We start from the raw sequence: 24,396 nt of genomic DNA, 5'->3' as shown, positions 1-24,396 counted from the left end.
ACTTAAAAGCTTTGCTTAACTCTACAGGGCTAGACAGCACAGCAGTGGATTTCAAATCTAATTCTTGCTGTCTCTGAAGTCAGTGATTACTTCATGACATCTGACTGGCTCTAACACAAATGTGCACTTTACAGTTTACAGAGCTTCGTCACGTGTATCACCTTTAAAATTTTTATCGAAGTATAGTTGATTTACAATATTATATTATTCTCAGGTGTACAACATAATGATTCAATATTTTTATAGATTATACTCCATTTAAAGTTAATATAAAATATTGGCTATATTCCCAGTGCTGTATAATATATCCTTGCAGCTTATTTATTTTATACATAGTAGTTTGTACCTCTTAAGGCCCTAATTCTGTCTTGCCTCTCCCCTAGTCCATCTCCCCACTGGTAACTACTAGTTTATTCTCTATATCTGTGAATCTACGAATCTGTCTTATTATATTAATATGTTTGTTTTATTTTTTAGATTTCATGTTAGAATTTACAAAATTGAATGATATGATTATTATGTATCATATAAGTGACAACATACAGTATTTGTCTTTCTCTGTCTGACTTATTTAACTAACATAATACCTTCCAGGTCCAGGTCCACCCACATTTTTTGCAAATGGAAAAGTTGAATTTTTTTAATGGCTGAGTAGTACTTCATTATATATATATAATATATAATAGATATCATAGTATATATTATGTATATCATATTGATATATATATATAAATACCACATCTTATAAAATCAGGAACAAGACAAGGATGCCCACTCTCGCCACTTCTATTTAACAATATTCTTACATAAATACTACATCTTCTTTAACCATTCATCTGTTGATGGGCACTTAGTTGCTTCCATATCTTGGCTATTGTAAATAACGCTGCTATGAACATTGGGGTGCATGTACCTTTTCGAATTTGTGTTTTCATTTTCTTTGGATGTATATCCAGGAGTGGAATTGCTGGATCATGTGACAGTTCTATTTTTAATATTTTGAGGAACCTCCATAATGGTTGCACCAATTTACCTTCCCACCAACAATGTACTAAGGTTCCCTTTTCTCCACATAGTCCCCAACATTTGTTATTTGTAGACACTTTAATGATAGACATTCTAACAGGTGTGAGGTTATATCTCATTGTGGTTTTAATTTGCATTTCTCTGATGATTAGTGATGTTGAGCATCTTTTCATGTACCTGTTGGCCATCTGTGTATCTTCTTTGGAAAAATGTCTATTCAAGTCTTCTGTCATTTTTTCATCAGGTTTTTTGGATTTGGGGTTGTATGAGCTATTTATGTATTTTGGATATTAATCGCCTATCAGTCTATCATTTGTAAATATGTTCTCCCATTCAGTAGGTTGTCTTTTCATTTTGTCAATGGTTTCCTTTGCTGTGCAAAAGCTTTTAGGTTTAATTAGGTCCCATTGGTTTATTTTTGCTTTTGTTTCCTTTGCCTTAGGAGACAGATCAAAAGAATATTGCTGTGATTTATGTCAAAGAGTGTTCTGCTTATGTTTTCTTCTAGGAGTTTAATGGTTCCCGGTCTTACATTTAGGTCATTAATCCATTTTGAATTTATTTTTGTATATGACATGAGAAAATATTCTAATTTCATTCTTTTACATGTAGCTGTTGTAAAGCTTTGTCACGTATATCACCTTTTTAATTCTAGCACCATGTTTTGAAGAGACTGTCTTTTCTCCATTATATATTCTTGCCTCCTTATTTGTAGATTAATTGACCATAAGTGCGTGGGATTATTTCTAGGCTCTATATTCTTTTCCATTGATCTGTGTGTGTTTTTGTGCCAGCACCATGTTGTTTTAATTACTGTAACTTTGAAGTATAGTCTGAAGCCAAGGAATATGATACCTCCAGCTTTGTTCTTTTGTCTCAAGATTGCTTTGGCTATTCAGGGTCTTTTGTGGTTCTGTATAAATTTTAGGATTATTTGTTCTAGTTCTTTGAAATCTGTCATGGTTGTTTTGATAGGGATTGAATTAAATCTATAGATTGCTTTGTGTAGTATGGCCATTTAAACAATATTAATTCTTCCAATCTATGAACATGGCATATCTTTCCATTTCTTTATATCATCTTCACTTTCCTTCATCGGTGTTTTATAGTGTTCAGAGTATGGGTCTTTCACCTTCTTGGTTAAGTTTATTCCTAGGTATTTTATTCTTTTTGATGCAATTTTAAAGGGTATTGTTTTCTTGCTTTCTCTTTCTGATAGTTCATTATTTGTGTATAGAAACACAATGGATTTCTGTATAATAATGTTGTATTCTGCAATCTTGCTGAAATTGTTTATTCTAATAGTTTTTTGTGGGTTTTTTTGGCAGAGATGTGAGGGTTTTCTATATATAGTTCATGTCATCTGCAAATAGTGACAGTTTTACTTCTTCCCTTCCAATTTGAATGCCTTTTATTTCTTTTTCTTGTCTGATTGCTGTGGATAGGATTCCCAATACTATGTTAAATAGAAGTGGTGAGAGTGGGCATCCTTGTCTTTTTCCTGATTTTGGAGGAAAAGTTTTCACCATGGAGTATGATGTTAACTGTGGGTTTGTCTTAAACAGCCTTTATTATGTTGAGATATGTTCCCACTATACCCACTTTAATGAGAGTTTTTATCATGAATGGATGGTGAATTTTGTCTAATGCTTTTTCTGCATCTATTGAGATGATCATGTGATTTGTACCCTTCCTTTTGTTAATGTGGTATATCACATTGTTTGATTTGTGAATATCGAACCATCCTAGCATCCCTAAAATAAATCCCACTTGATCACGGTGTATGATCCTTTTTATACATTGTTGAATTCAGTTTGCTAATATTTTGTTGAGAATTTTCACTTCTATATTCATCAGAGATATCGGCCTGTAATTTTCTTTCTTTGTTGTGTCTTTGTCTGGTTTTGGTATCAGGGTAATATTTGCCTTATAGAATGAATTTGGAAGTGTTCCCTACTCTTCAGCAGTATTTCGGAATAATTTGAGAAGGATAGGTATTGGCTCTTCTTTATATGTTTGGTAGAATTCCTCTGTGAAGACGTCTGGTCCTGGACTCTTATTAGCTGGGAGGGTTTTATTTTTGTTATTACAGATTCATTTTCACTACTAGTGATTAATTTATTCAGATTGTCTATTTCTTCCTGATTCAGTCTTGGAAGATTGTGTGTTTCTAGAAATTTATCTATTTCTTCTAGGTTGTCCAGTTTGTTTGCATATAACTGTTCATAGTATCCTCTTACGATAGTTTTTGTATCTCTGTGATATCAGTTGTTACTTCTCCTCTTTCGTCTCTTATTTTGTTTATTTGGGTCCTCTTTCTCTCTCCTTTTTTTTTTTTTTTTGATGAGCCTGGCTAAAGGCTTATCAATTTTGTTTATCTTTTTAAAAAGCCAGCTCTTGGTTTCATTGATCTTTTCTATTATTTTTTTGGTCTCTCTATTTTATTTATTTCCTTTCTGATCTTTATTATTTCCTTCCTGATGCTGACTTTGGGCTTTGTTTATTCTTCTTTTTCTAGTTCCTTTAGGTGGTAGGTTAGGTGTTTATTTGAGATTTTTCTTGTTTCTTGAGGAAGGCCTGTATCACTATAAACTTCCCTCTTGGAACTGCTTTTGTTATGTCCCAAAGATTTTGGAAAGTTGTGTTTTTATTTTCATTTGTCTCAAGGTATTTTCTGATTTCCTCTTTTATTTCTTCATTGACACTTTGATTTTTTTAGTGAAATGTTGTTTAGTTTCCACGTGTTTGTGTTTTTCCCATTTTTTCTTCCTATTATTGGTTTCTAGTTTCATACTGTTGTGGTTGGAAAAAAATGCTTATACCACCTTCTTTGATCCTCATGAACTCACTGAGGTAGGCATAGCACTAATAACATTTTCACTTATATATGAAGACACCAAATAGCCTAAAGGTTACATGTTCTCCTGAGGTGACACAGGTATCATGTGTCTGAAATGACCTGGAAGCTGAGTTTTCTGAAGAGTTAATGTTATGGAGTGAATGTTTGGTTTGGCCCAAATTCATATGTTGAAACCTAATCCCCAGTGTAATGGTTTTAGGAGATGGAGTCTTTGGGAGGTGCTGATGTCATGACGGTGGGACCCTCATGAATGGAATTAGTGCCCTTATAAGAGAGACCACAGAGAGTTCTCTTGCCTCTTTTGCCATGTGAGCATGTGAGGACACAGAGAGAAGATGGTGGGTTATGAAAGAGGAAGTGGGCTCTCCTAAGACACTGTATCTGCTAGTGCCTTGATTGTGTACTTCTTAGTCTCCAGAACTATGAAACATCTATTTCTGTTGTTTGTAAGCACTCAGTCTAGGGTAATTTGTAATAGCAGCCCAAATAGACTAAAACACTTAATGTTCTTTCATTGTTTCTTCCTAACTTTTTAAGAATATATTCTGTAGGATAGTCATGAACCTATGCGACAGAAATAAATGGGTAAGGTTATGGGTGTAAGGAAGGGGGTAGAGCAAATGGTGAACTCCAGTCCCAGGAATTAAAGTCACAGCATGAGTAGGCTAGGATGCAAATACTATTGGAATTTCTAAATAGGCAGGCAAAGAGGGGCCAGGAGGAAATAGGTCTACACTGTTTTTGACATTTCAGTAAAGACCAGAACAAATTTTACATACTGTGTAAAAAAATCTCTTCTGTCTCCAACTCATTCATTCATTCAACACACAGTGAGTCCCTTAGTGAGTACTTAAGGAAGGGGATACAAGAGTAAACAATATAGATACAGGAGAGCTGGACACACAGGTGTGGTGGGGAAATACAACCACATGCCAGTCCTGGCTCTCCCCACAGCAGCTGGTGGTGAGGGGAACAACTACTTGGTGTAAGTTTGTCCGATTCATGGTGTAAGTAGTCCCACTTGTGGCTGATGGTAAGTTGCCAAGGTGATGTCAGTTAATTCACAAAATTCCTGAAAATTTGTTCAGAAAATTTGTTCAGTTCTCCAGGCTTGGCACGGCACTAAAACTACCTCCCATCTTACCACCTTACCCTTACATAGTTAACAGCAGGAATTATTATTCCTCACAAATTCTAAAGAGTTTTAAAGCTAGGAGTGTGTTCACAGCACTAGGAGGGTAGCATCAAAGTTGGGAAACTATTGGGTAGTTTGGGTTTTTGCCCAGAGTGACAGAAGTGTGGACAGGGGAATCAAGTAATCTGCCAAAGCATGTCTGTGGAACTCTATAGAAAGAAAAGCTGGAGCACATTCAGAACCTGCTAAAGATCTAGAAGTGTACCCCCACTGCAAGAGAGGGACCACTTCAGCAAGTCTGATTTCTCCACAGCTTAGCTTTACTCTTTCAGGCCCATTTTCTCATATAAGATCTTTACCTGAGAGATGTATCCATGAAGGTGGGTCAGTAGATCACACTTGTCTGCATTTTGCTGAGGATATATCCTCAAAATTCTTAAAAAGTGTTTTGGAGAGAGCTAGGTTCAAGGGGTGAGAAACTTGCTGGAGAGAATGTATTTAGGTGAGAACCCAGAAAGCAGAGTGGGGAAAACACCAACGCCTCATGAATCCTGCTTCATAATTTTTCCTGGGGCTGGTGAAATATGCACATTTTGAGCTATCAGCAGATATAAAGTGGCCATGATGATAAAATCAGGTCAAAAAATAAAGTAAGTTATTTTGGAAGGATTTCTTACCTCCTATCTTTTCTAATAACCCTGCAAAAGACATTTGACAGCAAATAAGAGTTTACAGCTGTTACAGCTCCCATAGACATTAAAGGTTAGTCTTGGCAATACTCTGCAGTACTTAGCAGCATGTGTGAAATTACTCATGGAAATGCTTCTCATTTTGTGCATTTTATTTATTTATTATTTTTTTAACCATGGTATGAAACTGAATGCTTTCTAGATGCAGTAAAGTGAGCCTCCAGATTGCTTTTCAGTGATAGTACAAAACTTTCTGCCCACCTAAGGAAGAAAAAACATTACAAGTGACATTTGTTACTACATCAAAATACCTGAAGTTCTGCTTAGTTGGAAATTATTTATGTAATGCTTGAAGGTGTTTGGTAATTGGAAAATGTTGCAAATTTGTAATGAGAAATTGGTCAAATGAGTTGGTGGTGACAATATATTTAATTCTTTTTTAATTCAGACTGTAAACAAGACTCAGTACTTTAAGATTTTTACTTGACAGATAACGACCAAAAAAAACCCCAACAACCTGGGTGTGATTGGATTTCAGCCTGGTCTCCTCGAGGATGATCCCGTGTCTATAACAGAAGCTGAAAAGATGGTGGTAAAGAAAGGAAAGTGCAGTTTCACTGTGACATTAATGGTTTCAGTATTTCCATACAATAGTTTATCAACATCTATTTGCCCATAGCATCCACATAATGTTCAACTGGTAAATAGTACAACTAACATACACAGACACTGCTGAAACAATACATTGTAGGAAATTTTGGGCAAACTGTGATGGCTTCTAAAATCATGTCTCAAATAATAAATTCACTTGGATGAAAGTAATGCGAATATACTTCAATGCATAACCCTGTCTATTTTCTAATTCTTGATTACAGGACCTACTTTCTTTCCTTTTTCCCCTTCCTATCACTGGGAATTACAGTTTGACAATATAACAAATGTACTTCAAGATTTAGTAGGTGCTTCTTTTAGAAGCTAAATTTTTCTCTTCTTCATAGATTTATTACCATACCATTCCCAGCTCTTATCCCAAATGACATTGAGTTTCAATGCTCAAGGAATCTAAGCTCCTAATTAAAATTAGGATAAAAAAACTACCCTGAAGAATCAGAGACCCACAAAAAAATACAGCTTGAACAAGTTAACTCTAGTGCCTAACAAATATTTTCCTATTTTTTGCTTCCTTTAAATTATAAAATCAATATAAAACCAATATTAAAGAAAATTTTGAAAAAATTAAAACTCAGCTTTTATCCTGGATGCCAACAAAATTATTTTCAGTTGTGCATTTGCTATTGCATTCTTCAGCCCAAGGTATGTGCACTTTACGTAGTTGTCATTAAAGCATATACTCAAATTTTTATTACTTTGACTATATTCATTAAAGTCTTTTAATGGTTATTTGCTGGGTTTTTTTCATTACTGAATATCCAATAAGTACCTAAAACAGTGCCTGGCATATAGTAGGTGTCATAAATAAATACTTTTATAAAGGATGGCAGAAATGTCAAAGTGCCTGGATGCTCTTGCAAAGGAGAATATGTGATGCTTTATACTAAACTGGATCCCCTTAGGTTCCAGATGGAACAGAGTAGCAGCTGTTACTTGTGAGACAAAGTGTGAGTTGATGATTCACTCTATCCTTTTCACATGTTTCAAGTCTCTCCTCAGGCAGGATGCCCCAGCCTCAGGCCTGACATGAGCTTTGGGTTCTGCCAGTGTGGCCTTGGACTTGTTTTTGAAGACTGTGCATGCCATTGACCTTCATGGCTCTAAAGGGACAAGAAGGACACCTTCTTCCTTTGCAACTCGTGTTTTCTTTCTTTCTCTGATAGTGAGATTAAGCAGTCCACAATCTTGGTAGCTAAACAGGACAGTTGAAAGGAGAGGCAGGTCTTGGTGAGGACCAGCAGGGCTGGAATCCATGCCATTTTAGTGTGCTATAGCATGGGAGATGAAGATGGACTTCACCCGAATGGGCCACATTTTCCCAATGCCAATGAAACTCTCTTCTTCAAGGTGGTCTCCTGTTGAGGCTGCCTAAATTCCAGCCCACTGTATTACAAGGTGCCTGAGTGTACTAGAGTCATGGGCACAAGAACAGTCCTGCACACTTTCTCCCCTTGCCTGGTTCACAATTAGAGGTGTGCATAATAAGAAAGTTGCTAAACTGTTCTGATAACTTTCTGTTGGACAGAATAGCTCAAGATCATCTCAGATACTGTCTTAATGGACTGACCAAATTAATGTAATCTTTCTTGGTTATTTAGTGGAAAGAGCCTAGACTTTGGATTTAGACAGATCAGTGTTCAAATTCTGGCTCTGCCACATAATACGAGGGTTATAGGACTTAAGTCACATGAATGAATTTCTTAGTATCCAAGTGTCCTGTCTTGGAAAATGGGGAGAATAATTACAACATAGCAGGGCTTTGTGAGTATTAAATAAGATCACAGATATTATCATTTGAAGTGTAGTGTTAATAGCATATGGTAGGCAGTCAATCAGAGTTTTTCTCTCCTTTCTAGCCATCAGCTAAGGCCCTGGTGGAGTCTGGTTATTTAAGCACAGCCCTCTGTTTCATTAGGAGCAGTGGCCTTCTAGTTTTAAGATAGTCATAGAAAATAGAAGCCTAAAGCCATTTCAGAAATGGTAAAGGTTTTCTAGAAGTCCCCAGTGCCAACTGTAACTTTGTAATTATATGAGATCAATTTGGAGACTTGACTGTCCTCACTGCCCTGTGTGTAGTTGATCTAACAGAACACTGGGTTTAACCAGAAGACACGTCCTAGGCCTTACTTACACACAGAAAGCAATCCGACAGCAAATCCCGCAGAGCTCAGATTTCCACTGATAGAATTCAACTGTAGACATAAAATACACGGTGCTTACAAGGCAAATGAAACACAATCTATCAAGATGGAATAACCAAGCCTGCACCTCACAGCCAGAATGAATGTGATTGAAACAAGCTTCTTTGCAGATTCTTATTTCGGATTCTGACATTTTCCAACAGTTTGTTTAAAAGTTTTCTGAAGTAACTGAAAAGTACAATAATTGTATTTTTTTGGCAACATAGAATTCCTAGGAAAGCACTTGAAATGTAGCAGCTGCTGGCATAGGAAAAGGAGACTATGCTTGATTGTAGATATTCTGCTAGAGATTTAAAGTATTTTTGTGCACTGAAGGATTGCAACTTAATTATCTTACTTTAGACAGCAGCACCTTCTTTGCCTTCAACAGAAAATGCTGATAATTTACCAATCTACCAAAAATTCTTGACCAGCCTAGTCTTCTCAGAATAAATAATATAAGGTTTTAAGAAAATGAGTAAGCATAGGTGGCTATCAAACTGTTTGATCTTTTCCTATCTGATAGGTGAAATATTGTATCTACTTGTATCAACTACCCTGCCAGGTGTGAACAGGTCCTCAGCTCTCCTCTCTGGCATCTCTGTAAGTCTCCACAGGAGACAGGTGCTAGGCTTGGCAGCTGGCATCCTGGCAGCTGATGTGGGGTTCCTTATCATGTCTGCAGCTACCCGATGGGGCACTTGTTATCCGCACTGCCTTCAGGCAGTGGTCCAGATGGTCTTCACAATGCCGTGTGGATCAGGGAAGGGCTAGAGACAGGGCAGCAGTGGCCGTGTGTGTGGTGCGGGGCCTGTTGTGTGTCGGGGCTGGAGAAAGGAGGTTCAGATGGAGAAATGTTCCTCCCTCATACAGTTTTCTCTGCTTCTGCCAGCATCTATTCACTAGGGATTGTAGGGCAATCACACCTGTGGAACCGCTTCAGCTTTTTTGCATGCTGCAGGTAAAATAAGAGAAGACAAACAAGGAGATGCCCTGCCTTGGGGCGAGGTGGGCCTTTAGGTCACTCTTTCCCATCTCCAGCACATAAGCAGGTAGGAGACACTATCATGCAGAACTCATTTGCAAAAGCATCATTTATTGAATTTCCTGTATTAAAATAATTTCTGTTTTACTAGATATGTGACCCAATACGTTTTTGTTCCCTGACATATCAATTTATTCTGAATTGATTCTAAATTTTACTATAAAACGGATTGTGCCCTTCATCAAGTGACACATCTTAGCAACCATTCTTTTGGTCTGACCAAAAATTGTTTTCTCCTCCTTGCTGTATAAGAATTTATCAATAAATTTGAAGAATTGGTTTAGCATTCATTAATTCATTCAGTGAACGATTTATTGAATACTTATTCCATTCCAGTCATTATGCTAGAGGTCTAGGAGTAATAAAGAAAAATAAAATGTCCCTGTTCTCAAGATGCTTATGGTCTAGAGTGCTTTTCCCAAAGTGTGTTGCAGAGAAAACATTCCTGCAATTGCTTCACTTCCCTTTTTCTCTGAGTCTCCTTCCCCCCCCGCCCCATGCCCCCGCCCCTCCCTCTCTCTCTCTCTCTCTCTCTCTCTCTCTCTCTCTCTCTCTCTCTGATCAAACACATTTGGGAAATGCTATACACAGGGTGCATCAACATATTAAAAGTTCTGGGTGTTTGGTGATAAAGAATCCTATTTAATTTTATTTCATTCAGATAAATTTAGATATACCTTTTGTGTAATACCTATTGACAGTCCAAGAAACTAGCATTTCTCAAACAACCAGCGGGAGATGCTTTTCTCAACATCTTTCCCATTCCGGTGGAGGAAGAATTCTCAGATTTCCCAGATACATTATTGAATTCAGAGTTTTTAAGGAGATAATGTATATTACATATTTGAAAGAGTTGTATGTAAGTTCCAACTATGCATTATTATCCCATATAATTGCATTTAAAAACACTGAACTCCTGCAAGAAAGGTTTAAAAGGATTGTCCTAACAGATCACCTTTCCCTGAAACTTTATCATTGTGGTTCACTGGTTTCCCCCTAAGTATGTAGGTCTCCAAGCACTATAAATTATCTGGGCCTTTGGTGTAATTAATAAGATCTCAGGAAGATCATGTGTTTAGTTGCCTGGCATGGGTTGGAAGCAGGAGTCCCCATCCTTTTTTTGGGGGTGGGGGGGACAGGGCTTCCTGTTTTCTAATGCCCTGACCTCATGGAGGGATTCGTGATAGCATCTGGCTCTGTCACTTTTCCCACTTGAAATACTCTTGAGCAGCTGCCCCTCACAGCGGGGTGGCTGCAAGTGGCTGGCTGGGGAGCCCTGTTGTAAATGACAGCTGCAGGGTGATTTTGGTCATGGCTGCCAAGAGGCAGAAGTCGAGTGGAAACATTATAGAATTTTCATTATTCATTGTGGCAGTGTGTTCATGGCCAAACAAAGAGGGCACCAGTTGAATACAGAAAAAAAAAATTGGATCCACTTTCTCGAAAGCCTCACTGATGCCCTTCCATTGCCAGAAAGTGGAACAAGCAAAACAAAACTGGAGACACATTGAATATTTCAGCGCTGGCCTATTCTGCCTGGTTTATATACTCTCAGCCAGAGGAACTGAATAACAATACAACCACTACTACTAACACCTACCATTTATGGAGTACTTACCAGGTGCCAGACACCACCACCTATAACCCTTATCTGAATTTCTCCTCCCAACACACTTATGAAGTAGCTGCCTTTTTACAGATGAAACAACTGAGTTGTTGAGAGGTGTCGCATAGCCAGCAGCTTGTGAGACAGACTCAAACTGATACCAATTCAAACAGGGACTTACTGGAAAGTCCATGCCATTGACTTACAGCTGGGTGAGTTTCTGAAGTTCCAGAACAGACTGTCGTTCTGGGACTTCAGAACGATATTGTTTAAACGGCTATCGTTTAAATAGACATGGCTTTTCCCAGCACTCTGATCAGATCACAGCACTAGTACAAGGTGGTAGGTCCAAGCAAGGTGAACAACAGGAAACAAATTGAGTGATCAGATTCCATTTTTGACTGCTAAAATTCAGTGTAAACTCTGCCCCTTTGTAAATAAAGCTGAAGATATTGAGTAATCTTTGTGGACATGAAAATGACGACCCAGTATATCTAAATTTTGTAAAATCTTAAACCTTAAATCTTCCTTTAAGATTAAAGTGGCTTGATTATTGTTTCTTTATCTCAAGCACCATCTTGTCCCCTGACTGCACCGACTGAAATGAGGATCAATCAATCCCTAGTGCCCCATGGAGGGGACAGGGTTGGGAAGTGGAATATATGTGTGAATTGGGCCTGAAGTTTGTGGAATACAGTGGTTATGGGAGGCAAATCTTGGAAATGTCGTGATTGCTGTGGAAATGGAAAACCGTGTGAGGGAATGCCGTTCACGTTTCCATCCATGTTGAAGGTAGTGTATTAGTGCCGAGAGGTGCATTTCTTAGGAGTGCTTTTCTCTCTGAACACTTCTTAGGATTTTCTTTATGGCTGCTCAAAGACTTTTATTTCCTTTCTTTTAGAGATTAAAAAGGGATTTTATTTGTAAGGAGCTCAGTTCCAGAGTGAGAAGTACAGTGATGCCCTGTTCCCTCACACAGCTCTCATAGGAAAGAGAGGCTGGAGACCATTCTTTTCATCTTCCAGCCATTGTAGATGGGTTGATGGAGGTATAGGAGGTCTTCAGAAGACCTTTTGACAGAGAGATCAGAAATTACTTCTCCGAGATTGTGAGGTGAGGGGCTCGGTTCGGATGTAATTGTGTTTTTCTCAACCTCCCAGTTCTCACAATTCATCCTGATCTCTTCATCACCAAGGTTTGACATAGAGTTTCTTTTTCCATCAGGCTAAATGCTTGGGGCTGTTGCTCACCATTCTCACTGCAGCCAGTGCTAAAGTTTGGTCAGTATTTGAGATAAACTTTTATTAGAGCATTTCCATTATGATGCTTCAAGGCCATTACGTCAAGGAGAGAGACACATTGATCTTGTTCTGATTTAATTGCAGAAAGGAAGGTTGGTTTTATATGCTATAAAGCCACTTTCAGGGAAGATAGAGCTTCATATCTATAGTTACAGGGTTTCATTTTGTTGAAACCTTCAGTTTCTCTTAACACTGCTGAAATTATAATGCAGTTTCACTTTATGAGGCTCCTGAAATGGTGGCTCCAGTCGCTGCCTGGCTCACCAAATTGACAACGACATGGACAATATGAAGTGCTGGGAGTCAGCTCAGCCAGATTCACAGCAGCAGTTGATAGGATTTGCACACTCTGTCTTAGAAGTCTGCTTCATAAAGGTGCATGCTGCTACCAAGAGGACTTCTCTCCCCTCCTTGACCATGTTGCTTTTCTCCTTAACAACAGCTCCCCGGGGACCCCTTCCCCCACTGATCATGTCAGCATTAAGTCCTGGACACGGTGCTCTGATTATCTAACCCCCTCTATTTGCATCTCTTAAGCCTTTCCCCACTCTCTTAGCCCAGGTCAGCACAGTGTTGGCCACCTGGCAAAGGCTAGACCCAGGGGAAGTGAAGGCAGTGTCCTAGCCTCCTCTCCCATTCATCCAGCATGTTTGCCTGTAGTTCTACCGGAGCCCCACAGGCTCTCGGAGACGGGCTGAGCTGAAGCAGCTGCTGCCACCACTGCATGTACCTCAAGCACGATCTTGCTCCCTGATGTACTGACTGAAATGAGATCAATCAATCCCTAGGCCACTGGGTCACTGGAACCAAATTACCTTTTTTTTTTTTCCAAAAAGAATTTTTCACTTGAAAACAAAGTGAAGCACAAACAAGTACCAATGCACAGAACCTGGTAAGTTTAAGACCTTTGTCCTGGCCTTTTGCACTTCAGAATCCGTATTTCCTATTGGACGGGCCTCAGAGGTCTGTTTCCTCAGATTAGGAGAAAAGATGATTACCACATATCAAAGTAGTAATCAATTCCACTTGTCTCCCAAGTTTCTCTCAGTGCAGTTCTAAGATGTGTCCAGGAGAAGCCCTTTCCAAATTCATCATTAACCATAAGACAGCAAAATTATACATTCTACAAATATATCAGATGTTATTTCAATCTAGGTATTTAAAAAGTGGTCCTTCTCTCTATCCCCTCCAAACATGAGCCTTCACATCTTGTTTCATTTAGCAGGGGTACTCTGGCACTTTAAAGTTAGCTTTCTTCTACCCTTTGAGTTGACTGAAACCCCAGCTCTTTCAGAAGATTTTCTTTGGTGTCAAGCCTGGCTCTAACTCCTCCTTATTGTACTCCAATTGATTGGTCCCAATAATGGGAGAACCTCTAAAGATGTCTGTGTCAGTTCTTACTTCATTCCTATAAATGATCGGGGGAGGGTGTCCGTCATACAATGCATATTTGTGTTCGTATATTTGATGTCTTACTGAGGTTTTCCACTCCTTAAAGACAAGGGCTATGTGTATTTAACAGTCTAGAGCTATGACTCTGGGAACTTTACTATTTACTGATAAGGATGTGGAATTCAAGAATTAGGAGGTACCTTGGTCATAACTCGGAGTCAGTACTTCAGAATAATGAATATCTCTTTTTAGGCACAATAGATCGACTCTAGGAAGTTGACATTTAGGGATAATACAATACCATTTTGAAAAGGAAACATCAAAAGGGCTGCTAATGAGAATCAGTGTGAGATATATCCCTTTTATAAAGTTCCATGAGATCTATACCTTTTATGGCAAATATTACTTTCTATTTAAAATTATAGTTGAAGGTATAGACACAAGAATTCCTGAGGGAAGGATTCCTATTGAAATCATCTTGATATGTTCCTCATATTCTCATAGGCACCATGTCTTGCAAATGTTAAGTACTCAGTGAACTTCTCTTGAATTAATGGAAATGGGGTGGGCTGTGGAGCTCTCATGCAAGGGGTGCTTGCTTTATGTGATATACCATCTGTATAGCGGGTTTGGACACGCTTTCTACAGGTCAAGACCCCTTACTACACCCTCTTGCCCCCTTTACCCTTCCCTCATCCTTATCTGAAGGATCAATTCCTATAGAAAAACTTCATGAATGTTATTTTCAACTTTTAAACTATAAATGCATATGGTGTAGAACTAATCCTTTCTTTGTACTTTTGTTCCTTTCTCTTTATCCCTCTCCTTTTGTTCTTTCTTTTCCCATCTCTCTTTCCACCCCCATCTCTTTCTCTTTCTGACACCCTTCCTCCACACTGATTCACTTTCTGTCTACAGAGATGAATGTCAATGAGATGAGAAAGAAATAAAATAGATAAATATGTATCGGGCAGGATGGAATATGCAACACAGTTACTGGTCCTGTCTTTGCTCTGTGTAAACTTTAATGCCCATTTCATAGGATATTTATTTAGGTGATTTTTTTTAAAGAGTAATTTATTTTCATAAGAGGCTTTCCAGGTGGGTGATTAAATGCAGTGCAAAATGACAAAACAGTTATGGAATGTTCAATATATTCCTGGGTAACTGAAACAAACTTAATTCCTTATTTCCTTTCACAAACATTTATTAAGTACCAACTGCATTCCTGGCAACATGGAGGACACTAAGCATATAAAGCTGCTAAGACATGATCCTTGCCTTTAATGAACTCTACTGAGTGGAAAGGTGAAGAAGTGACAAAATTTCACCTCAGAAAAGCCCAGGATAATATTAGCTCTTTGGTCAAATTTTCTAGGAAATTTTCTTATTTTGTAGAAAAGAACTGCATGAATCTTCTTTTCCAGCGCTGAGAGAGAGAGAGAGAGAGAGAGACAAGCTCTTCACCCCCAATGTCATTTCAAACTTATGACTGTTAATACAATAACTATTTGCTATTATTATTTTTACTAATCACACAGAGAATGGAAATGATGATGTCATTGGGCTGTTTCTACCTGCTGCTACAATTTAACCTGTTTAGTTAGCTCACGGGTCCTTAGTCCTCACAGAGCATCAGAATCACCTGGGCAGCTTCTAAATAGACCCACCCCCGAGATTCTGACTGAATCATCCAGGACATAGGGAGGTTTTCAACCACTCCAGGTGATTTTAGTGTGCAGATTGGGTTGAGAAATGCTGATTGAATTGGTTGGTTATTAATTAGCTGGATCACCCTTTCCCCTCATAAAAGTAAGTTCCTCAAAAATAGCAGTAACAACAATTAAAGGAATTTAAATAGAAGGGGTTGGGTTGGTAGAATTCAAACTTTTATTCCATAAAGGGAGGAAACAAACTAGTGCTTTAGGAAACAGAGTTTCTCCTGGCACGAATTTTGAGAGAAATTCTCATGCTTGATGACAAAGTGAAGGAAGGTCTTTTTTTTAAAAAACCATTTTGTTGAGGCTTTATTGAGATATATTTATATCTACAACTTGATGGGTTTGGAGATAAGTATACACCCATAAAACTATCACCACAATGAAGGCAGTTGTTTAAGAGATCATAAGGCTATGGTTTTAATGTGTAGCCCTGAGGTCTTCTAATGATGCATAGACAGAGCTTAGACTATGATACCTGAAGAGTAAACAGGTAACATTATCCCTATACCTCATCATACTGCATACCTTGAGGACATTACCTTCAAACAGCTCTTCATAGAAGCTGGTATTAGGCACATCAAGACTCTACTCCCTAAAGAGGGCCTGAAATAAAGGATCTTTTCACTACTAAGTCACTGGCTTTGGAAACCATGCAGATGAGTAGGGGATAAGGATATTTTATGATGAAATTAAAGCAAAATTTCCTCTATGTGGAAGGTCAGGGGTATTTGAAATCCAAATCAAGATATTTCTTAGGAAGCTGGTCTGAATTCCCTGTATCACTTGAAACAATGCTTGAGACCCCATTTTCCACACTGGAGAGTAAGCTAAAATAAGTTTGGATCTCAAAAGTATTTAGGTCCACACTAAGCAGAATATAAAAAAACTATTTGTCATATATATACTATCTGTCTATATAAAGAGCTCCTTCAAACCAATAAAAGAAATTCAAAACGTATTAGAAGTGAGGTCAAAGGCTAGGCACAGACAGTTCACAAAAGAAGATAGACAAATGGCTCTTTAGAAAAGATGGAAAATGATCAACTTCACTTATAAGAAAAATGCAAATTAAAATTATTCTGATATATCTTTAAAAGAAATCTCTCAGATTGGTAAAGATCCAAAAATTATACAGACTTGGGGGAAACAGGTACTCTTATACATTACCAATGGGACCGCAAATTGACATACCCCTGGAAGACAATATGTCAGTACCTAACAAAATTACAATCCACATATCATTCAATCCAGCAGTGTGCCTTCTAGAAATTTAACCAGCAGGAATGTACAATGTCACTGCTGCAGAAGTATCTGTAATATCAAAATTTGGATCAATATAAATGTCTATATAATAGTACCATTATATGGTACATCCATAAAACAGAACACTATGAAGCCATTAAAAAGCATGGGGGGCTGTTTAACCTACTGATTAAAGATGGTCTTCAGAATACATTGTTAAGGAAATAAAGCAAGACATATGCCCTTTGGTTCTTTTTGAATTTTCAACCATGCAAATGTATATACCATTCAAAAATAAGTGAAAAGGCTATGGTTTCCAGTTTCAAAAACAATCACAGGAATAGGCAGTAGTATTCCTGCATGAAATCCCATCCTAAGGCAAAATGGCCCACTGGTGTGCCTGCTGCCTCCATGGGTACAAGTGCAGTACCAAGTTGTTTTGCATATTTACCAACTCTATAGAAATATTCATTATTGACCACTCCTACATTGGAGAATGCGAGTAAAGACAATGATTGGAGTTTGGCTGGTCTGGTTAATGGGAAACTCACCCCTCCATCACTGCCAGCAGGGTTGAACATATTGCTTTCCTGAAAAGCTCTCCCACATACCCCAGCTTACCACTCTTTTCCCCTAACTCCTGATTCTTCCGGTCTTAGCTTACACATCCCTTCTTCCAGAGAGTATTCCCTGACCTCTTCCCCAAACATACTGGGTTGGGTTTCCTTCCTGTTTGCTCCCCAGTACCCCTTATTAACTATCATAGTGACCTGTATCCTTCTGAATGACAGTAATCTGTTAACTTGTCTTTTTCCCCCAAGACTCTAAATTCCTTAACGGGCAAGGACTGGATCTTGCTCACCCACTGCTGTATCCTTAACATCTGTGATAGAACTTGCCCAATGATTTGCATTCAATAAATATTTATTCAATGAAAGAATGAGGGGCATTTTTGTCATCGAGGGTCACTCCTAAATCAGGATAAGAAGACCATTCTCTCATCTCTCATTCATTTTTGGAGAGCAGAGAGAATAGGTGGGAAGACAGTGAATTTCTCAAAAAATAATATAAACCCTGCAAAGCCATTACAATGTAAGTTTATAAAAAAGTAACTTTAAACATATCTTTCTTTTATGTTTTAAAAAGTGTCATCATGTGTCTTGATTCAGGCACTTGCATTTCTCTGTTTCTGCGGGAAGAATGTTGACAGTGACTTTGGTGTACACTTTTCTCCCCTTCCCAGGATAACCTAGACAGGTAACCAGGAGCCCTGTCTCTGAGCTGATAGTTTGAATATCATTCTCACCATTTTTGCATCCATTCTTTTCAAACAAATGTACCATTAATTTGAAGCATGGTATTTTTGGAAGTTAAATAAATCTATGGGAGAGCATTTAAAATTAATGTTTAGAATTATTGTCAGAGGACCTATTTTCCTCCAACCAAAGCTTATGCATCAGCAGACCAAATGCAAGTCATGACAGGGCATAGAGCCAGTTTCTCATGCTTTCAAACTTTAGTGCTGACAATAATACTTGAATTTTATGTGTATATACACATGCACCCTGCCCAATTTGGCTGCTGTTCCCTAAAAAGCTGGTGAGTGTATGCCTGACCAGTGACTCTAGGCATGGCCAGAAAAGAAGAGAAACCTCAGCAGGTAAAAGCTGTAGTACCCAGAGCAAAAATTAACATTCATAAACCCTTTCTGACATCTACCTTTAAAATTAAACCAACTATATTAGGGAGGGGAAGAACATTTTGTGGATGAGTCCTTTGCTATACTGAGAATATCTTGCATTCCTAAGAATAGGAGTTAGTTCAAAAGCCTTACATTTGGTCCTTCAATTTAAACATGGGATTTGCTTACTCTCATGTCTTTGAAATTTCTGTTTCCTTAGAAGGAACTTTTCAAACTAACTTAATTGTCCTTTCTTGGATGACTCATCTTTGCAATGGGAATGCAGTGGAAAAGATAAGGGGTGTCTTTATTAATATCAAATAATCAAAACTAACTTTCTTTCAACCATCTTTACAGTGGTTCCTCGGTATCCATAGGGGATTGGTTCCAGGACCCCCTCAGATACATAAATCTGAGGGTTTTGATATCCCTTGTATAAAATGACATAGTATTTACTTATAACCTATGCACATCCTCCTGTATACTTTAAATCATCTTTAGATTATTTATAATACCCAAAAAAATGTAAATGCTATGTAAATAGTTGTAAATGCAATGTAACTGCTATGTAAATAGTTGCTGGCATATGGCAAATTCAAGTTTTACTTTTTGGAACTTTCTGGAACTTTATTTTTTAGTATGTTCGATCCTCGGTTGGTTGACCCCAAAGATATGGAGCCTGAAGATATGGAGGGCCACTGTACTTTTTCCCCTGCTTTACTTTCAATCAAATTTTGGTACTGACTTCAGCTACTACCAGAGGGTAATTGCAGGACAAATGAAGAAAGTACCTGACCCTTTCCTCTGCTTTTACTCATCCGTCAGCAGAAGGTGGCTCATGCCCTCTAGACCTTGGCAGGATTGTACCTTCTTCTTTCCCTACTACCCCCTACAGGAATTTGTATGTTCCCTGGAAGTTGAATAAGTGTTTTAAAACAAGCAGTGTGATGGTTGAAACTTGGAGTAGAGCCCATTATGAGTTGAAAAGAATTCCCGGCTGCTTTTTCACTAGTCCCAGATCCCAGCTGCAGCAGCACAGAGGGGACTCCATTTCTTAAGCCCTGTATGTATACATATATATTCACATCAGTGCATATGAGTGCATGACTTTGAAGCAGTTGGGAAGCCCTGAACTTTAGAGATGAATTAATTTTCTTTGTGAGACAGACCTGAGTAGCTACAGGTACAAGGTAAATACATCGTACTTCTCTGTTTATTAAACTGTAAAGATTCTCAGCATGATTTCAAACATTAGGGGCATCAAAAGAAATCAAAAGCATGGGTCTTCATGTCAAAGCAGGTAAAGGCATGGAAACAAAAAGATAATTCAAGATAGGTTGAGGAGTATCAGCATACATTGAAAAAAAGAGCAATGAGGTTTAAAGTAGATTCAAAGTTAGTGTTTAAAGCGAATCCTTCTCTCTGGCCTGGAATAACATAGAGTAAGACTGAATTTCCTCCTTACTGGGAGAACTGATTCTCATAAATATATGTGGAATTTCCTTTTAAGATTGTACATAAGCAAGGGAGAGTTAATTACAATGAAATGAAAAGGAGAATTTGGAAGTGAGGTGTAGAGAGAAAGCAGTGCTCTTCTAAACAAATAAGAAAATTAAAACTTTGGGTATCCATCACTTTTCACTAGATTAACAGCTAATAAAGCTCAAGAGACTAATCTGAAGACAAAGTCAGAGTTACAGGAACACTATCTCCAGCTTTCTTAGACTGCACTTATGTGATAACCAATAAAGGCCATCATCTACCACTTTGGTATCAAAGTATAATCAGTCAAAATAAAAGCATCCTATCCAACATCCCCATCATCAAACATGATGCCATTTGTATCTTGACCTGAGGTCCTCATCATTTGGCACTGGTCATAACCCATGCTGGGTTTCTGAGTGCCTGAATGAATGACCTCAGGTTTCTGTACTGAGCTTTAAATGCCAATCTTCCTCAGATCCTGGGCTTAATTTTTGTTCTCTTTGTTTACTGGCTCACCCAAAGTCATCATTATCTGTCAGTTTAGGAGCTTTTGAAACGTTGTCCTCCATGGGATCATTCACATCCCAGTACATGAAAGAAGTCTTAACACCAAAAGAGCAAACAACAAATTCCTCAACAAACAACAAGGAAAAATCATAACAAAGGCTAAAATGACCAAATGTCCAAATGTCCTCAAAAAACCTGGGCAGGATGGAAGAGGAAGAAAACAGGTTGGGAAAGGCGTTGCTGTGCCTAGAAAGACAGGGACAGTGTTTCAGCCTTAATTGCCCGTAATTTTCTCTGCATTCATTATGCTCATTCACAAGCCTAGTATTATTTTGATATCATTATTCTGTGGATGGCTTTGTTTTTATTTTTTAGAATACAAGAAAGGGACAAAAAGATTTTCATTACGAGCCTGTCAGGCAAACTGTTCTCTTTTCAGTGGAAGAGAGTGGTTGAATCTATGTCAGCAGAACTATTCATTCCACACGATTTCTCTAGAGCTAGAAAACCAGTGTCCAGTGTGTGACTTGCAGTCACCCTTGTCCTCAATATCAACAGTGGGGTCAAACTTGAGGTCTGATTCCTGAGTCCGTGTTGGGCCACAACTCCTTGGCAGCAATTTTATGATGAAACGAAAACACACAGCTGCCTAGGATTTAGAGCTTTGCTCAAGGTCAAAAGGGGCACCTTCATGTGACAAGCTTCCTGTGAAAAGCCCAGGGCACCAGCAGAATCAAAGCTATTTGTTAAGGCATATCAGGCAGCCAAGAGCATCCATTAAGCTCTGTTTGTAGAGACCTTAGGGAATTAAAATGAAATAGAAGGTATGGCCCCCTTCCTTTTAGGAGTGTGAAATTTAATGGAAGGAATAAAATACATAGGCAAGAAAATGAGACAGTTACAAATGAAAATAGATAGGAACACTTACAGGATAGCAGCGGAAACATGCAAAGATGGTCACTGTTAATTGGACATGTACAGAGATATATACAGTTGGGCTAAAACAGCCTGGGAGTGGATGAAAAAAAAGTCTTTATAACCTTCACAGTGTGAAAAGTAAGACTTTTAGAAAGATATTTCAGCCTTGGGTCAGACCACTTGATGACCCACGCCCTCTCCAGGCTTCGGATCCTATGCATCCCCCTCCACTCTATCTGGTGTTGAGACTGACTAGACCCTATGCCAAAAAATGAAATAGGAGAGGAGTCAGACGCTTGGGATGGTGTGGAGAAGGGGTTAAAAGAATGTAGAGGAGGGGCTACATGGAGAATCTGCCAACTATTGATAGGGTAGACAAGTGCAGCTCCCCAAAAGGCTAGAAATGTGTCCCCATGCCTATAGATGAGGCATGGGAACAAGCTGGCCAGACTAGAGACACTCACCACACTTTGGATTCTGTCCAGTAGATTATATTACTTGAATCTAAGGTAAAGACTATATTACTTGAATTTAAGGATTCTTGGTAACATTTGCCTAGGGATATGCCACTCTATTATCTTCCCACACCCCACCCCTGGTCTGTAGACACACTCAGTTCTTCCAGAGTGGGAGATAGAGAAAGTCAGGGCAAGCCATGAAGGATCACTGGCTTGCCCTGGCCAGTAAAGAAGGCCACCTGACTCTCCTACCTGCTCCCTTCCTTGGACGAGGTGGAAGGCCCAGGTTACAGAGATGTGGACATACGTTAAGTGTAAGGTGTGTGACAGAGAGAGAAGTTGGCCTGATCAGGGATGCTCATGGAGCACAGGGAACATGACTTAACAAATTGACCTTTGGTTGCCTTTTCTGATGTATGGCCCAAAACCTTTCTGTACAGGTTGCACAACAAGCTGGCTTTCAGTGAACAAACATAGCAGATTATGCTAAAACCATACCACTTTTTATTTGTGTTGGAATTTCATCCTAAACATGATGGTTCATCCAGTGTGCAACCCCCCAAGCATAAGCCTCAGAGAAGGGAGAAGGCCTACAATTCCTCAGGTCTCCTTCTTCCCCAGGCTTCAATGTGAAGTGACATTCTTTGTCCTAAACTCTATGTGAGGAAATGGTATAAAGTGTCCCATGAACCCTCTCTAGGAAGCTTCTACTACCACAAACCCTGCCTGGTAAACCTTCACTGGCTTGCACCAGAATAAGTAAGAATTCTCATTATGGCAAAAAAGTATATGTTAACTGGTTGCTAAAAGTATTATCCAATTTATCTCCAAAGAAATGTCCCAAAGTGACTTCAGTGACAGGGTTCTTCCTTTCCTGTTGCCTTTTTATACAAAATTAATTCTTTCAAACTGCAAGCATAGATAAAATTAATTATCTATTACATAGATCAAATGTACTTAGAAAGGGTGTACTGAGAGAATTATATAGACATTCTTGAAAAATTGCACCTATCAGTACTCCATTTTTTTAAAATAAATTTATTTATTTTATTTATTTATTTTTGGGCTGCGTTGGGTCTTCGTTGCTGTGCGCATACTTTCTCTAGTTGTGGCGAGCGGGGGCTACTCTTTGTTGTGGTGTGCAGGCTTCTTATTGCAGTGGCTTCTCTTGTTGCGGAGCACGGGCTCTAGGCACACGAACTTCAGTAGTTGTAGCTCGCGGGCTCTAGAGCCCAGGCTCAGTAGTTACGGTGCACGGGCTTACTTGCTTTGCGGCATGTGGGATCTTCCCAAACCAGGGCTCGAACCTGTGTCCCCTGCATTGGCAGGCGGATTCTTAACCACTGCACCACCAGGGAAGCCCCAATACTCCATTTTATAAGTTATTATTGTAAAAATTATCTTTATGTTTTCTTTCATGACATTTGCATTTCAGAAAGCAACTTTAAATTAATCTTTACTAGGGATATCATGGGGTAAAGAACTTATACTAGCAATGAATGAATGTTTCGCAACTTCTGCTTTTGCAAAAATGAAACATTACAGTGACATCAGGAATAATGAATTGCAAAACAGTAGTGGTAGAAATCCTGGAGATCTTTCACAGGAGGGTTAGAATTACCACAAACTTCCCTTCTTATCACTAGCAGCCTTCAACCCACTGTGTGGGTGAGAGCTTTGAGCTCAGGTGAGGGCCCTACATCACCATGTAGAGAACTGTATGTGCAGAGTGGGTGTCAGGAAGTAGACCAGAATGCATATAATTTTCTTCACAATTAAAATTTCTTGCTAACAGTTTATAAGTGGATTCACAAAAGGTTAATTCTACAGAGAGCAGGAGGGAAATAACTATTAAAAACAGGACAATCACAATTCACCAAGGTACATATATTGAGCTGTGGATTATAGCTGTAGTATGAATGTGGCCATCTACAATTAATTGAAAGGAAATCATTTCCTAATTAGGATTGCCACCCATCTAGAGCCTGAGGTTAAAAAGTAAGAAAGGGAAAAAGAAAGGAAAAAAACCTCTGCACACCAATTTCATGATCTTTTCTATTTTTAATGTTCAGCCAGGTTAAAGTAGCTCTAAAAAATTGAGATCTATAGCCTAAAAATGTAAGTATAGAATTGGTTCCCTTTTTAAAAATTAGATTATTGATTCTCTAAACATTTGGTTGCTAACTAGCACTTGTCCCTGGGATAGAGTCTTACTACATGGTACTGAGGAGACATGAAAATCAGGAAGGGCTGAATTTCACTCCATGTTTTTTTCAAGTACCTAAATATGGAGCACTAATCCTTTGAAGCCCAATCTATTCTTCCTCCCTTGGGGAGAGGTAAAGGATGTGGTAGAAAGAAAACAGGTCTTTGTGTCAGAAGGTGGAGGGTTCACATCCACCCCTAACTAGCTCTAGGCCTTGGACAAATCACTTAATCCCTCTAAGCATCAGTTTCCGCATCCTTACAAAGGGGATA

Source organism: Eubalaena glacialis, chromosome 4 (assembly GCF_028564815.1).
Source record: "Eubalaena glacialis isolate mEubGla1 chromosome 4, mEubGla1.1.hap2.+ XY, whole genome shotgun sequence".
Taxonomy (NCBI): Eukaryota; Metazoa; Chordata; class Mammalia; order Artiodactyla; family Balaenidae; genus Eubalaena; species Eubalaena glacialis.
The sequence above is the reverse complement of the archived record's forward strand: the minus strand, read 5'-3'. Positions refer to the sequence as shown.